Consider the following 16,869-nt stretch of genomic DNA (forward strand, 5'->3'; position numbering starts at 1 on the left):
GTCTTTCCTTAAAAAAAAAAAGAATACCAGAAAATGGCTCTTTATTTTTAAAAAAACAACAGCGTAAGGAATACCAGATAATGGCTCTTGACCTTAAAAAAACATCAGTGTAAGGTACCAGACTAAGGTCCCTTACCTAACAAAAGTGTATTGGGAATACTGGTTATTTTGAAATAATTACGGAATGTTACCATGGAAAAACTTTTTATACAAAATATACACAAACACTATAGTTTAATAAAACGAATATGATTTCTTATTAAAGAAACAAAAAAAAAAAAAACATTAACCTACATGTTACACAAAGAAATTGCTTTCAACTAATGTTAATTAATCATAATGATATACTAATTAAAAGTATAAAATAATCATATTTTATACTTTGCCAAATGGTTATTGTATAGTATATTGACTTTAGCTGATTAGTTTGCTTGTCAGTTCTTGACATTCTATAGAGTGCCAGATTTCGAACTTCGCTGGTAACGTATACAAAATATTCAAAGAGAGCATTAGAAACACATAGTACTTTTCATTTACGTCGCGCTGGAGTTGCACAACACAATGGACAACTGATGATGGTTTGGAAAACATCCCTGAGGAAGATCTGAAGACAAACAATCACAATTTTTATTCTCCTCAGAGAGGATGGCTCCTCACTTTGGTAGCCCAAAGAGCCACGTGTGAAGTCGAACCCCTTACAGTAGAATAGTCTAGTCTAACATACCGCATAGCCTCGGTCCCTTAGCAAAGTGGTAACCCGACCGATCACTGACTGCTGCCAGTGCTGCTTGACTTACGTGATCTATGGAGAACCATGTCTTATGATCAGTCGATTGTGGGACATTATAACACATAAAACCAGTAACTAATATGTAATTTATTTTCTTAAAATCGAAGATTAATTTTGATGTTTTTAATATTGTGTATTAAATATTATAAAGATTTTTCTCTTATGTCCAAGGCTGTTGAGTTCTGAATAAAAAGTAGAGAATGACAGTGCACAAAGTATTTCCATATTGTTGCTTATGTTACTTGGCAATTTTAAGTTCATTTTTTTTCCTTCCAGAATACCATGCACATAAACCATTCTTTCCTCTTGATCTTCTTAAAAGTTTCTTCTTTCACTTAGAAGTCTATTTAAAAAAATTTCTCTTTGTTCATAAAATATGTAATTATTAATAAAGTGTTTTTACTTAAAACGTAATATGTTCATAGTGCAAAATTTTTTTCAATTCACTAAAAATGTTCGAGATGTGGTGAAATATGCAAAAAGTAAAATTTACATTACAAGGTCCAAACTTTGGATAAGTTTTTTTCAGAGAAAGTACGCTTTTGTGGCTGATTTCATAACTTAAAATATCATCTGCCCTAATTAATAAGCATATTTGAGGTCAATCCTTCGAACCATTAAGATTGAGTCCTAGAACATAAAGATCCAATCATTAGATCAAAAGTTATTCAAGGTGGTCCTTTTTTTTGTACACTACACACTTTTGTGTTTTATGAACTTCCATATTAATGGCACAAAGCAGATAATGATACAAATTTAACAATTTAATCAATAAATAAAAAAAGAGACTTTTTCGCAGATTGTTTTCTAACTAACCTGACAATACAATTCAGCAACTAAAAAGAATAAAAGTTGCATGTTGGTGCCGAAGAAAGAAATTAAAAAATACACTCCGATCAAACAAAATAAAAATAATAACAGTGAAAACAATCTATAAATTGAAGTTCTTTTTTATTCTCCCATTTCCACCACAATCATTATTTGGAGGCATAGCAGTAGTTTCGGTGGTTTTCATATTTGAGACATATTCATAGAAGTTGATATTTCATTTGAATCTAAGTCTGGCTGACCAAGTTACAGGCTGAGAAGGAGCATGCCTTTCTTTTGAAAATCGTCAGCAGAAGAATCCTCTTCACTGTGCTCAATACCAGCCTGTCAATGCATAAAAAACTGATTACAAGAAAATAAATTATAAACGTAATGTACCATTAATAAAAAATTCATGCTATTTATTATAGTGTGCCCAAGAAGGAGTTTAAACATTCTCTCCAGCTTTTATGTCTTGGGTTTTTTTCTGCTTCAAAAGGCTCTAATTCATCTATTTGTTTTTAAAATTTTCAAGAAAAATGAGAAAAAAAAGTACTTGCTATTAGTATGCTGCTAAACCACATAAAAAATGTTTAGTTCCAAAGCTATATTATTTTCTTATGTTATTAACAGATGCCACAATCAGAAAAAAAGTAACAAAATATCCATATACAATTTAAGTCACCATGAATCAAGGCCATACCAATTAAGTTTATTTATCAGCTATTTTAAGATATTTATGAGTAGGGATGGCCATTGTAGATATCTAAATACAACAGGGGAGAGGGTGAATTTAAAATACTCAGTTACAATAGCTTAAATTTCAGATATAAATAAAGAATAAGTTTTTCTTTAGATGATTATGTTTAAGTATTGCAATCTGCAAATGGTTAATTATTTAAATTTTTTTAAAACTTGTTTTCTTTTAAAATTCAGGTGATTGATTATGATTTATTTTATTTGCAAATTTTCTTCGTCTGACACATGAATGGGAGATACAACTTTTTGAGATTTCTAATTTCAAAGGATATAAAGAACATGCATTGTTTTACTTTCTAATAATGCCAAAAGTTAACACACAAAATTTTTTGCAACTAATAGAAGCTTTTTGTTTTGATGATTAAATGCATGTTAAATGCCATTTCAGCATTAATATATATATATATATATATATATAAGCATCATATTTTCTTCTTATGTTATTTGCTACTCCTGGGAAATTTTTTTTAAAATTGATTTTCCTTATATTTGTATAATACATCCTTGTATAGTATATTTTTGTTAGAATCATTTATAAATTTTTCATCACAAAGACCAAATTTCTGCTATTAATTATAAATTCCATGAACTTGAATAGTAAGTTTTAATCTAATTTCTACCTGCATACTCATAAATTGTACTAAATAATAAATTTTACATCAGTATTTTCCCTATGTGATTAAAATACATTATCTTCGGTTTTATAACAAAAATTCAGTTTTAAAACATGCTACAATGATCTGACACTTGATGTCTAAACAAAAACTTATATTATATTATTAATGTACAAAAATATTGTTCATATTTACTTTTAACTTCTACGATGAAATAATAAAGTTAATATGGAACAGCAAATATGGCTTTCCGTACCATTCTTTATAAGGGAGAGTATAGACTATATTACAATTGAAACTCAAACTGAATTTAGGATAATAAGAGGTTAGTTTTTTAAATAATAATCTAAATTTTTTTCCTACATATTCATACATATCAGCCAAAGTTAAGGGATAATTTTCTTAAAAGGTTCAGGTAGCAAAAAGCTAATATTACAATTTTACCTTTCAATTTTACAAAGACTTCTGGATTTTGTAACACATATTGAGGAGTTCTATTAGCAATTAGGTTTAAAAAAGCTAAAGCTTACAATCTATTTTAAAATGCATTACATACTTTTCTAGTGATTTCTGGAAATATGTGTCATAACTGCAGAAATCATTAATATTCTACTTTTATTCATCACTCCCTATAGTATAAATGCTATTTGAATTAAAAAGCTACAAAGTAAAATCATTAAATTTCCACTTTGATGAATTTTGCCGATTATTGTAAAGACCAGGGTGGCCACTCAAATCAGATTTCAAATTTCCCTAATTTTTCCAGGTTTTCCAGATAAAAATCTTAAAATTACCAGGTTTTAGTATCTTTATTCTAATAAAGTGTAGGCAAGAAAAGTGTCTATATTATAAAATATTTTATTCAAAATGTTATTTTTTTAACATACCTTGAAAAAAATAATTTATTTTGACAATTTGGCAAGATTTTTTATTCATTTTTTAATGTTTTGGTACAAAATTTTGAATCAAAAATCATATATTGACCAACAAAAAAGTAAAATTAAATATTAGTACAGTACAGAACCCGTTATCCGGAATTCAGAAAACCGGAAAACCAAAAAACCGAACCGAAATTCAATAAATTTTCCCGCCATTTTCAAAAAAATAATTTTTTTTTCCTCATAAGATTTTAGGATTTTTCTTTCTTTTTTGAAAGATGTTTAACTTACCATCATTTTGGAAATAATCATTAGTGTATTACTTCATAATTTTTTCTTCTTTTTAAGATTATTTCCAAAATTTTTTTTTTTAGTTGGGTTTAACAATAAAAAAAAACGGCTTTTTGTAGCGATTCAGAAAACCGGAAAAATCAGTTATCCGGAATAGCGATGGTCCCAATCGTTCCGGATAATCGATTCCCTACTGTATATAGTTAGATCTTAAAAAAAAAACAAACCTTTTTTTAAAATTAAAATATGTTATAAAAGGTTAAAATGAAATAGAAAAAATTAGCATTAATGTAACAATTGTAACAATTTGTCAATAAACATTGCTGTTAGCGATTGTAAAAAAAAATGTGTGATTGGTTGGTTTGCTGAGAAAAAATAATTCACAGATTTCTTTTAATGGGAATACAAAAGCTTTCAGAAAAAGAGTGCAATATAAAATCTATTATTATTATTAAATTATAACCAACTAATTTTTGGAGAATTTTATAAAGTTAAAAATACAAAAACATTTTGTCAAAATGGAAAAAAATTACCACGAAATCATTGGAACAAACTTAAGCCATAAATGGATTCAGCCCAAGGACAGAATTTAAAAACAGAAGCTAATATCCTAATCCCTTTCTTCCACCACAATCTTTCCTAAATTGCACAGTCCATAGAAGTCAAAGGTTTCTATATTCGTTTAGCAACAGTGGGAGAATTTTATGTGGCATTCTAGTTTAACAGAGCTGTAATGGAGCAAATTTTGATGCAAGCAAAGTATTGCTAAGTTAATGATATTTCAACTGCTTGGAGATACATTTCCGTCCAAAAAAAGTGGGTATAATGGATGAAATAATTTAAATTAGTGAAATTAAAAAAATTTCCAGCTTTTCTTTAAAATTCCCTGACTTTTCCAGTATAAAAAAAATTCCCTGATAATTCCAGGTTTTCCAGGTGGGTGGCCACCCTGAAAGACTGATTAAATAATTTTTTCAGGGGTATTTCAATGTTTCAGATGAAATAAGTTCCAATATATTTTCATCAAGATATATTTTCTTTCTCAATACTTTTTTCTTAGAATTGAAAAAAAAATATTATAGGTTATGTGCTCGTATGTAGTATCAATCATGATTCATTTGTTTACATGATTTCATTACTATTTGAAATTGCCAAAATTGAGAAGCTATAATTTGCATTCAAAATTCTTATTTGCGTTTTACTTTTCATGGTTTCTTAGACAAATAATGAATTTGAGGTTATAATTTTCTGGTACAAAATTTCCTCTTTTTTCATGCCGTAATTGTTTTTTGGGTTCATAAATCAATTTAAATGCAAAATAATAAGCAGAATAGAATTCTTATTGTTCTCTCTTTTAAATAGTAATTTAAAGTTTTCAAACGTAATCAACCTAAAAATGGAATAAAGTGCAGTGAGCTTATAATTTTGCAGAGCGTTATATTTTCATTAAGAAAGATAGCATTTTTTTAAAAAATTTGTTGAAATAAAAGGAGTATGAATCTAAAAAAACTATATTTAAAAACAATCTAACAGAGTAAAATTGGAAGAATTATCTTCTGCTTTATTTTACCTCTTCCAGTTGGGCAAAATCTTAGCAATTCTGGTATGAAAATACAGTAGGGAACCGATTATCCGGAACGATCGGGACCATCGCTATTCCGGATAACTGATTTTTTCGGTTTTCTGAATCGCTACAAAAAGCCGTTTTTTTTTTAATTGTTAAACTGAACTAAAAAAAAAAAAATATTAGGAAATAATCTTAAAAAGAAGAAAAACGATGAAGTAATACAGTAATGATTATATCTAAAATGATGATATGGTAAACATCTTTCAAAAAAGAAAGAAAAATTCTAAAATCTTATGAGTAAAAAAAAAAACTTTTTTTTTTAAAAATGGTGGGAAAATTTATCGAATTTCGTTCCGGTTTTTTGGTTTTCCGATTTCCGGGTAACGGCTTCTGTACTGTACTATGTAAATAATAATAATAATAAAAGCCCGTGCAAGAGAGAAAAGTGTTTGGGTTTAGTTTTTACAGGGATTAGATTAGCCAAAAGGCGAAAAAGCTGAATTTTCACGCGAGTAAATCTTACATGATTTATAGCAAAAGTATCAGTAACATATGCTCATCCAGTTTCGCTGACGTTGTAACGCCTATATATAGCAATAATTGTCAATAGAAAAATTGACACATTTATAGTATAACTAATTCAAGAAAAAAAAAAAACTTACTTCTTACAGAATCGCGATAAAGGATTTTAAAATCGCGTGAATATAAATCACGATATTAAAATTACGTGAATAAAACTCGATATTGGATTTCAAAAGTGTGAAAATACAAATCATGATGCATAACTTTCAGATCGCGTAAATACAAATTACGATGCATATTTTCTAAATTGAGTGAAAACGAATCCAAACCCTAATTTTTAAATCACACGAAAATAGATGTTGGATATTACAACTGCAAAAACGAATTGCAACATTGGATAAACTCGGGTGAATACGAATCGTTACATAGAATTTTCAAAACGTCTTTATACAAATCGCGATATTGGATTTTTAGATCTCGTAAATAAGAATTGCAATGAACGATATTGAAATCGCGAGAATAGGAATCGCAACGAGCAACTTTTAAATCAGGTGAATACGAAAATCGATGTTTGATATTAAAATGCAGTGAAGTCTCGATTATGAAAATACGAGCTATCTAGTGGATTGGTAAAAATGAGGAAAAACTTATTTTCTGCTCGTAAAAGCTAATAGCTAAAGTAAGTAGATATGCGGAAGGATTGGCAGCTACGTGGTTTGAATTTTCTATATATCTTTCGATATATTATATCTATATATCGAAATGGAAATAAATATAATTATTTTATTTCAACGACTTAATTTTCAGAAAAGGCGGAATATTTATGAAAAAAAAAAAAAAAACTGAAACTTTTAGAGAATCTGACTTTTTGATAAAAAGGCTGAAATTTGAGAGACAAAAGCGAAAAAGGCAGAAATCCGCTAAAAAGCGGAAAAATCTCATCCCTGTTTTTAAGATTAGAGACTGAAGAAAAATATTAGGGTAGAAACAAAATAATAATTCAAAGCAAATTATCTTCAAATAGAAAAGTAATATGCCTACGTATAAGTGATCTATAAATTAACTTTTCATTCTAATTACACTCAAGGATTTTTAATGCATTTATGGACGCATAGGCTTTTCAAAGCAGATAGTATGGGTAGGCTGGAAACAAAAACTGCTCCCTCATTTTTTTTTTTTAAAAGAAGATATACAAACAAATAATTTTGTGTAGTTTGATCTAATTTCTCATTTGTAGACATGAAAAAATATATATCAGCAACTACATAATATACATTCTTGATGCAAAATTAAAAGAGGAACAATTTTATAAGTTGCAACAAGCTTTTGATAATTTTAAACAAAGAACAAAGCTGAATACAATGTTAATAAAACACAAAGTATTTTTACAAAGCTGCATAATGTAAACATAAGTTCAAAATTAATACTTAAAAAAAAAATGAGTACTATATTAAATGATTTAATTCAAGAGACATGTGCTTAGAATTGTTTATCACATGCTTCAATGCATGTGATAAGCAATTATTATATGTGCTTTCATTTAGAATTTATGCAAAGAATAGTACCGCGTAATGATATTTAAACTAACTAAACAGTCTGTTTGTAAAAAAAAAAAAAAAAAAAAAAAACCTTAAGCCAATTAATTTTTGAAAATAAATTACAAGCTTTATTTTACAAAATTGCAGTTATGGATTTTAAAGCAAGTTTGATTTAAAATCCATCTTAAAATAATAATTTTAGTATGCCTTACAAGAAAAATTAATCTTTTTTTTTTTTGTGAAGGATAAATAAAGAATATTGCGATAGTTAGGATATATCGATAATAGGATACTTTTTGCATTTTTCAGTAAAAAAAAAACGCACATTATTTAATACAAAACATTAAATTAAACTACATATTAACAAAAATTAAATTTTACTATATCATAAGAATGAGAAAAAAGAAATTAAATGTAACTCTTTCTGAAGATCTTGAACCTCCATTTCAATTGTATTAAAATTCCTGTTATTTTAATATTTTAAACCTACTGGCTATCCTGCCAATTCCCATAGGATATATCAACTAGATCAGCATGCTTTCTATCAGAGGAAGTAAGATTCTTTCATAGATAAAAATGGGTGAATATAATCAAAAACACGAATTTGCAAAAGCATGAATGCATTTTATTTATACTATCTTATTTCTTATTTGCTAATTGAAAAAACTATAACATTTCAAATAACAAATAAAATCTATAAATACTTGTAACTAAATGTTTAAGTAAATTGAAATTTAATTTTGCACGATGTTATTCATTACTTAGCATAATGGAGTAGTCCAATAAATCAAGAAATTTTTTTTTCACAAGTTGAAAGTTTTTGTAAAAAAATATAAGATTTTTTATGCCTTAAAAAGCTAAGATATTTTTGCAATGTAAGAAGATTTTTTTTCCATTGAAACATTTGTAAACAGCAACTTGTTATGCAACTTCTAGTAGTAATATTTAAAAGTATCAACTTAATCAAAGAGTAGTTTATCTAGAAAATTACATAATGAAAAAAGAAAATAAAACAAATTATGAACTATAAAATAAATAAAACATACATACTTTATGCTAAATAATCTGAAAAATTCTTAGGATGAAACAACAGATGAGAACTAAATATTCCCTCAAATGTTTACTGCTTGAACTTTTAATTCATAAGATTTTATATTCCTTTTCTCCCTTCATATCATTTGCAGTAGAACATTTCAAATTTTTTTTCTTCCCTGAAAAATAAATAGAAGTTACTTTTAAATTTGATACAGCTTGTAAACAGACTAAAAAAATTATGACTAAAATTCTGACAAGTAGTTTTAAATTAAAAATGTTAAAACATTGTAAAAAAGATAACACATGCAATACTAATTAAAATTTAAAGTTATGTACTCAGCTTTTTTTAAAAGAAAAAAAGGAACTCTTACTAAAAAAATTTGAACAAACGTGAAAACTCATTTGAAGACTTATATACTTTAGTTTTACTTGGTTTATATGACTATTGCTTGAATCTGTTTTCGGTTCTGCATTTTCTTTGCAAAATTAATGTTTTTTTAATTTATGAGTTTATTTTGAGACATTAAAAAATGAATACAAGCAGAACCTCAAAAGTGACATTTTAATGTTTAAGTTACAGTTTATTCATAAAAAATGAATACATTATAAGCCCAATCATTCAATTCTTCGGTTATTCAACGCCTCTTTTGACAAGTTAACCCTTTAATGCAGAATGTGTAATAAACATATTTTTTATACTTTTTTCAGTGTATTTCATGAATTTAGGTCAAAATAAGTGAAAAATATTATATCTAATATTTTAATAGTTTATGGTTATGAATTACAGCATGAAACACTGGTGTCTTTTACTGCATTAGAGGTAAAATATTCTATTATTTCCCTAATTTAGACAGCTAACAATTTTGACTTTTTATTTAGACAGCATTGTTTAGTTAAATTTTGATTTGATTTTTTAAGTTTAAGAACATAGTGTAATATCTTCTCGCATGTAATATCTTCAGAAAAGAGTCCAATGTCATATGGGTGGGAAGTAACACTTTGAAGGCCACTTTCACATTCATCAGATTTTGTTAGTCTAGAAACGTTTTCTTCAACGGAAGTATCACATTTCTGTTCAATAGAAAAACTTACATTGGTACCAGATGCTGTCACCTCACCTATTTCAGGTCGTGATTTTTTCTCAAAATGATTAAAAATTGTTCAATTCTTGCGTTTCGGCATCCTAAAGATCCAAGAACAGCAAATATATTTATTGGCATAGAAATATCCGCTATGCAACGATTTCAAAGTTTCGAGCTGGAATGAATAATTTCAACCAGCGCACAGTATCTCCAATGGTATTGTTACTGATTTCTTCACTAGTCAAAATAGTGGCGATGAGCTCCGAAAGACAAGCGGCAGAGATAACTCTGAGTCTGACTAACTAACTCTACTGTACTCCGTTCCCCCTTTTATATAATTTTTCTCCGCATCTCCAAAACTCTCGAATTGTCTCCAAGACGACAGAACGTCTAGGATTCCAGAATCATCGCGTAAAGACCTCGCGAATGACTGCGGATCTCAAAAACTATCGCGACTGGCAGGACAGAAAGGAACCAGCCCGTAACAGTATCACGCGAATTTGGTTTCAGAAGTACAACTCTATTATAGTAAATGTTTTTTCAGTATTTTGAGAAATACCGTGAGAAAAAAAAGTAGGCATAAGGCAAATAAAAATATATAGTCTTAAAAAATAATAACCCGCATAATTTCTAATGAAATTTTTATTTTAGCCATTCTGTCTGAGCTCAAGGGGGGGGGGGTGTTTACACCTCTAAACCCCTCCCTTGCATACGCCCCTGTTGGAAATTAATCAGTAATAAGTAGTAACCAATAGGAATACTTTTCATTTCAAAGTAAAATAATACAAGCAACTGTTTGGCATTAATAACGTTGAGCAAGCATTTGAGTGATTGATAATGGTCAAATGATATAGTTTAGATCTGGCTGGGACATCTCTACTAAATAAAAAATATCTAAGAAATTTTTTCATTATATTGCATATTTTTCTTAAAATGGAAAAGTACAACACAAGTAAGGTTTTTATTAAATTTTATTTTAGTCACTTACTGTTTGAGCAGTTTTACTCATAGTTTAAATTGTATATACTCACAAAATCAACTTTAAAAATGTTTCTCGATTATCCAACAAAATCAATTTTTTGACTTATCCCTGATCCCCTGGGTGTTGGTCTATCAGATAATTGGAGTTCTATTGTGTATGTATACTTTCATTTCAATTTACTAAACATTGTGCCTAACTTTCTAAATTTGAGTACAATGCAGTAATTGAAAATAATTTTTTTCTTTCAAATTTTTAGATTATTGTAGTTTTCAGTAAAGAGTAAATAGACAAATGAAGTAATCGAATGAAAGGAAGTAAATAAAGTTCAGTCCTGTAAAAAGGAAATATGAAAAGCAAAAGTTTATAGAGGTAGAAGATAGGATCAAAAACCCAAGAACAGGGATGAGAGTAGTCAGAAAGTAAAAAAGAGGAAATCCAAGAATGAATATATATATATATATATATATATATATATATATATATATATATATATATATATATATATATATATATATATATATATATATAAATAAAAAATTTGACAAAAAAGTGCGATTTTTAAACTTGTAAAACATGCGATTATAAATTATTAAAATTGTATGAATATGAAACTCTATATCGAATTTAAAAGATGTGAAAATATAAATCATGATGCATAATTTTTAGATCACGTAAATACGAATCACGATGCATAATTTTTAAATCGCGAAAATATGAATCGCTACATAGGGTTTTAAAAGTGCGTAAATACAAAACACGATATTGGATTTTTAAATCTCGTAAATAAGAATCATAATGCATGATATTTAAATAGAGTAAATAAGAATCTCAATGCGTAACTTTTGAATCGGGTAAATAAGAATCGAGACATCTGTAGAGTCTGGACTTGGACTTTCTAAAAGGCTTGTTTGTATTGTTTTTGTTTAGACATAATAAATAAAAATTTACAAGATTAACTGAATGAGCAAATAAATATTTTCACCGCAATTCCACCTCGTTTTTATTATTATTTTTTAACACTTATGTTCACGACTGAAAACAGGAAGCAACAACATTTGAATTACGAAAATACGAGCAATCCGACGGACGGATAAAAACACAGAAAATCTTATTTTCAGTGCATAAAAGCGGAGAAAATAGCTAAAATAAGTAAAAAAGCGGAAGGATTAGCAGCTAGGTCGTAGTTAGAATTTTCCGTTTATCTTTGAAAATCGTAAATATAATTATTTTATTTCAACGACAGAATTTAAAAAAAAAAAAAAATCGGGATATTTATAAAAAATTAAAAAACCCTGAAACTTTTAGAGAATTGGAGTTTTTGATAAAAAGGATGAAATTGGAGAGACAAAAGTGAAAGAATATCATCCCTGTATAAAGGTCAACCAGTTTTATCCCAAGGAAATGATTTTTAGAAAAACTTCAGAGGGAGGAATGAAGACTTCAATACTTTCGCTCTGCGTAAAATTAAATTCCTCATAAAATATTTTCTTGTGCAAAAAAATTTTTTTTCCGCTGAAATTAGCAGAAAAAATGGAAAAATCTGAAAAAAAAAGAAAAAAAAGCGGAAATCTGCGGAAGAATCACATCCCTGCAAGAATGAACAGCAGGTGATAGTTCAAAGTAATTAACTATTCCACAAAACAAAGATACTTTGAAAGCAAAATGTTACTTTTAACGATAGACATTTGCCACATATACTTTAATTATACTTGAAGACAGACTGAAACATCCAGTTTTTAATATGAGAAATTTAAGATAATACTTGATGAAATTGCTTATAAAAGCAATTCTATTATAATAATTACATAACAGATATGAATTTGAAAAACTAAAATAACTTTTGTATGAATGAGGGGGAACACTTTTTCAATTGAGGTATTACTATTTACAAATTTGTATTATTATTTATCGATTTTCTTTGATTTAAATTAGTTGGTTAATTAATTGCATACAAGAAAAAAAATTGTTTGAGCTAAAAATAAAGTGAATGCAAATTAATGACTGTATACAAGTATAGTTTTATTAATAGTTGTATCCTAAATTAATAGAAAAAATTAACACTCCTTAAAAATTAATAAAATTTTTTGCCTATTTAATGATTTACAAATTTAATTTTTACTTGTCTGGAATTTTCAAAAAGGTTTTCTAAAGAATAAAAAATGAAAGGACAAAAATTGAAAACAAACTTAATTTCTCCTGAAATATTTTTAAAGTGCACTTAAGTTAATCTTAGAAACACAATTTTATAAATTTTAAAAGCAAAAACTTACATTGAGTTTTCAAAATACAATTACACCAATCTAAACCCGAAATTCCCAGAATAAATCTAAAATTTTTAATTTTGCAGAGAAAAGATTTAAGTTTCGATTGGCATATAATAATTAATGTACTTTCTTGATATAATCATAGAAGTTTCAAAATAAAGTCAAACAAATTAACAAAACGAGTATTTCAATAAAGATATATAGCCAAATAATAGATAGAAAATTAATAATTTTAGTGTACATTTATAAATATTAAATACAAATAACAGGTATTATAGCAAAGAAAAGATACAATGGGGAAAATGCTTAAAGATGATTTAAAAACTATTAAACCTTATTCTTCTATAATTAGCAGTTTTTATCACTACCAGAAATTGGAAACTAATTAAATAGATTTGTAAATATCAATATTAAATCTAGATAAAATAAGTTTTTAAAAATCAAACATTAGTATTATGCACTTTAGCGCATAGTTCAGATGCCAGAAGTTCACATATCACCATCTGCCCTAAGATCTAAGTTGCTGAAGTGCTTGTGCCACTAGTGAAGTAGGATAATAAAAAATGCCTATAAGTTAAACTCAATTTTGATGTATTGTTACAACCAAAACTATTAAGCATTTCTAGTATAAAGTCCAAAACTATTCTATTTCTAGTTTCTATAACTATAAAAGCAATTAAGCAACATAGCTATTGTATATTTAGTACAAGCATAAAATCAAATAGATGTTAAGGAAAACTTTATGATTTACAAAATATGACTGATGCAGTAAATTATTTTTAATAATAACTGTCTCTATAACAGTACTTTTCAAATGTTAATGGTTAAAATAAATAGTTTCATCAAATACGAAATCAATCTCACCTTCTGAGTATTTCTTTGAATAGACAACAAAAGAACTTCGCTTCTAATCATGATATGAGAAAATATTCAAAGCTAAAATTAAAAAAAAAAAGTCATCAATGAACAGTTTTTGAATAAATGATATCAACAATAAAATAAAATTAGCATTTTGAAGTTAATAATAATAGTATATCAGGGTTAACGCTTAATTTCAGAAAAAAAAAGTCATTGATTTTTACAGGTATTCCAGGAAAATTTCAATGTCAATCCAGCCGAAATTTTATCTATATTATGCAATTTTTCATCAGAAAACTTTGATTTTTTTGTTATATAAATATTAGATTTCGTAAGAAAAAAAATTAAATAAGATTGAAAACATGGAAAAGTTGCACTAAAATGTGGAACTGCTACAACAAATAATTTTAAATGTCAGAATTAATTAAACTGAATCTCAACAAGATTACTGATACTGAAAATTCTACGATTCATAATTTCTAGGTATGATGTAGGAATTTTCCAGGTTTTAGTAAAAAAAATGCAACTCTTCCTGGCTATTCCATGTTCTTAAGAGTAAAAATAAAATTCACAGACAAGTTGCGGTTTGCCTTGTCCACCCTGACTCTCGGGAGCCCCAATATATAACATTTTTCATAATGACTACCTTTAATATAAATGTTAAAAATCTTTTTAAAAAAATATGTAAAAAATTGCCCAAATTCAAGCGAGAAAAAACAAAGCTGTTAATTAATTCTATTAAATTAATCATCAAGATCAAGGAAGAGCAAAAAAAAGAATTAAAATTCAAAAATTAGTCTATATATCTAGAGCAGAGGTTCTCAAACGTTTTAGTGAAGAAATCAGAAATTTAACAAGCGTTAAATTGGATGTTTCACATTACATCCTTATATTGTATTTAGAAGGAATTACAAAAAAATGCATGGTTGCTTTGCAATTTGAGCTAGCAGGAGAATAGATATATATTTAGGGCAGCCATTAAAGAGCATATTTTAGAATTAAAAGTCTCGCAATGTAATTGAAATGAGAAAACATCTCTCAAAAACAAATTTGTATAGTCACAGCCTTTGTTCAGTTTATTAAAATTTTTTGATGCAGAAAAAGTGCTATCATTACATTTCTTCGTTAGGTATAGAAAATTGTAAAGTTTAGAAAAGACAAATTTATAGAACAACCCCTAATTATAGACTCCTACTACCATAAACACCTGAGAAGGTTTGTAACTTAAAATCTAATTTTTCATTTAGAATAAAGCATTGTTTATATGTCTTTCATGAGACCGCTGTAAATTGACATAGAATTAAAAAGTAAACAAATAGAAATTCATGGTGAAAGGAATGATTTTGATACCATAATATCATTGCTAATTTAGCACTCATTATTGATAAACAAGAGAAGTTATGATTAAAATTGAAAAAAAAAAAAAACATGTTACGAAAGTGAAAAGAATACACCTTCAACTCACATCTTGAGTACACAAATAATTCTTTCTATAAAGGAGCCATTCAAGTAAAAAAAACCTTTCAGTGCTGTTTGGTAGGCTGAATTGTAAATTGTTTCAGCAAACATTCAAGTGACCATAAAATTGCTACTCAACTCCCTCCATTTTTATGACCTACACTCAATTAATTTAGTTTTCCGACTTCAGACCAAATATTTATTATGTTTAGTCAACAACAAAAAATCCTGTATCTAACCCATTTGTTTTGAATTTATCAGTCATAGAAACGAACTAGATATTTTAACATTGTATAGACTAAAAATAAACTGGGACTGTAATGAAATGAGAAATATATAACCAGTGCTGTACTGTATTATATGATGAAGTATTAAAAAACAGCCAGTTAACATAAGACTTACAAGTATCCAATTCATAACATAGTGGTAGAAAAAGAAACATTATTTGTCCGTGTTTTCAAGTTGTCTTCTCCACAATTTTACTCTTGAACAGTTAAATTATGTGATAGGTTAAGTACATCTGATTTTATGATATAACCTTACTATTGTTGACTGTAAAATTAAACCCGCTGTAACTATTATATACAATAACAGCTGTGGTAGTCCAGAAGCAGACTTTGGCCTGGAGGGGCCAAAGTTTGATCCGCAAAAGCTGCAAAGAAGCTAGGAGTATCTGCAATATACATGTGAGTAATATCTGTGGAATAGTTCTGTGGCCGGCTGTTGAGCAATATCTTGGATACAGAGATCTGGTGATAATTTCCTTCCCTAAGATAAATGTCAAAATTGTGGAACTGGCTCTTTAAATGAGTGAGTCCTGCCAGCTATCCAGGGGGCTTTGAGTTAAATCGCACATTCAACCTAGAGGTACTCTCTTGTCAAGCGAAAAACACTCTTGACTTAATTTGCAAGACCAATGAATGAGGAGCTTGGCCTGCCATGTGTCATTCGAAATTTTATCAATCCACAACAGCTCAAAATAGTGTACAAAAATTAAAATAAATATAAAGACTATAGAAATTGTTTTCCGATAGAAAAAATGAAATTTGTAATAATTTTTTATAAAACTTTTGTATAATCATAAGCATAGAGTGAATAAAATATTAGCAAATTACTTTTATATTCAAACACCAAATATAAATTTTGATTATTAGAATAAAAATATTCATTTCATTTCCTAAATATTAAATGCCTTGACAAGTTTATTTAAACCTGTTAATGGACATTTACTTTATGCTGATTTCCGCAAGCTCTAAAAATTTCATAATAAAATTATATTCAACAATAACTATCAAATAACTAAACATTAATACTCACAAGGAAATGATTGTACAAAAAGTTATCTGTTAAATGTTTGACACAATATAAAAATTAAAATATTATAATTTCTTAATTCTAAGAATATTTTTCATTAACAAAGTTGT

This window comes from Parasteatoda tepidariorum, chromosome 10, assembly GCF_982258835.1.
Source record: "Parasteatoda tepidariorum strain Cologne lab strain chromosome 10, Ptep-v5.0, whole genome shotgun sequence".
Lineage (NCBI taxonomy): Eukaryota > Metazoa > Arthropoda > Arachnida > Araneae > Theridiidae > Parasteatoda > Parasteatoda tepidariorum.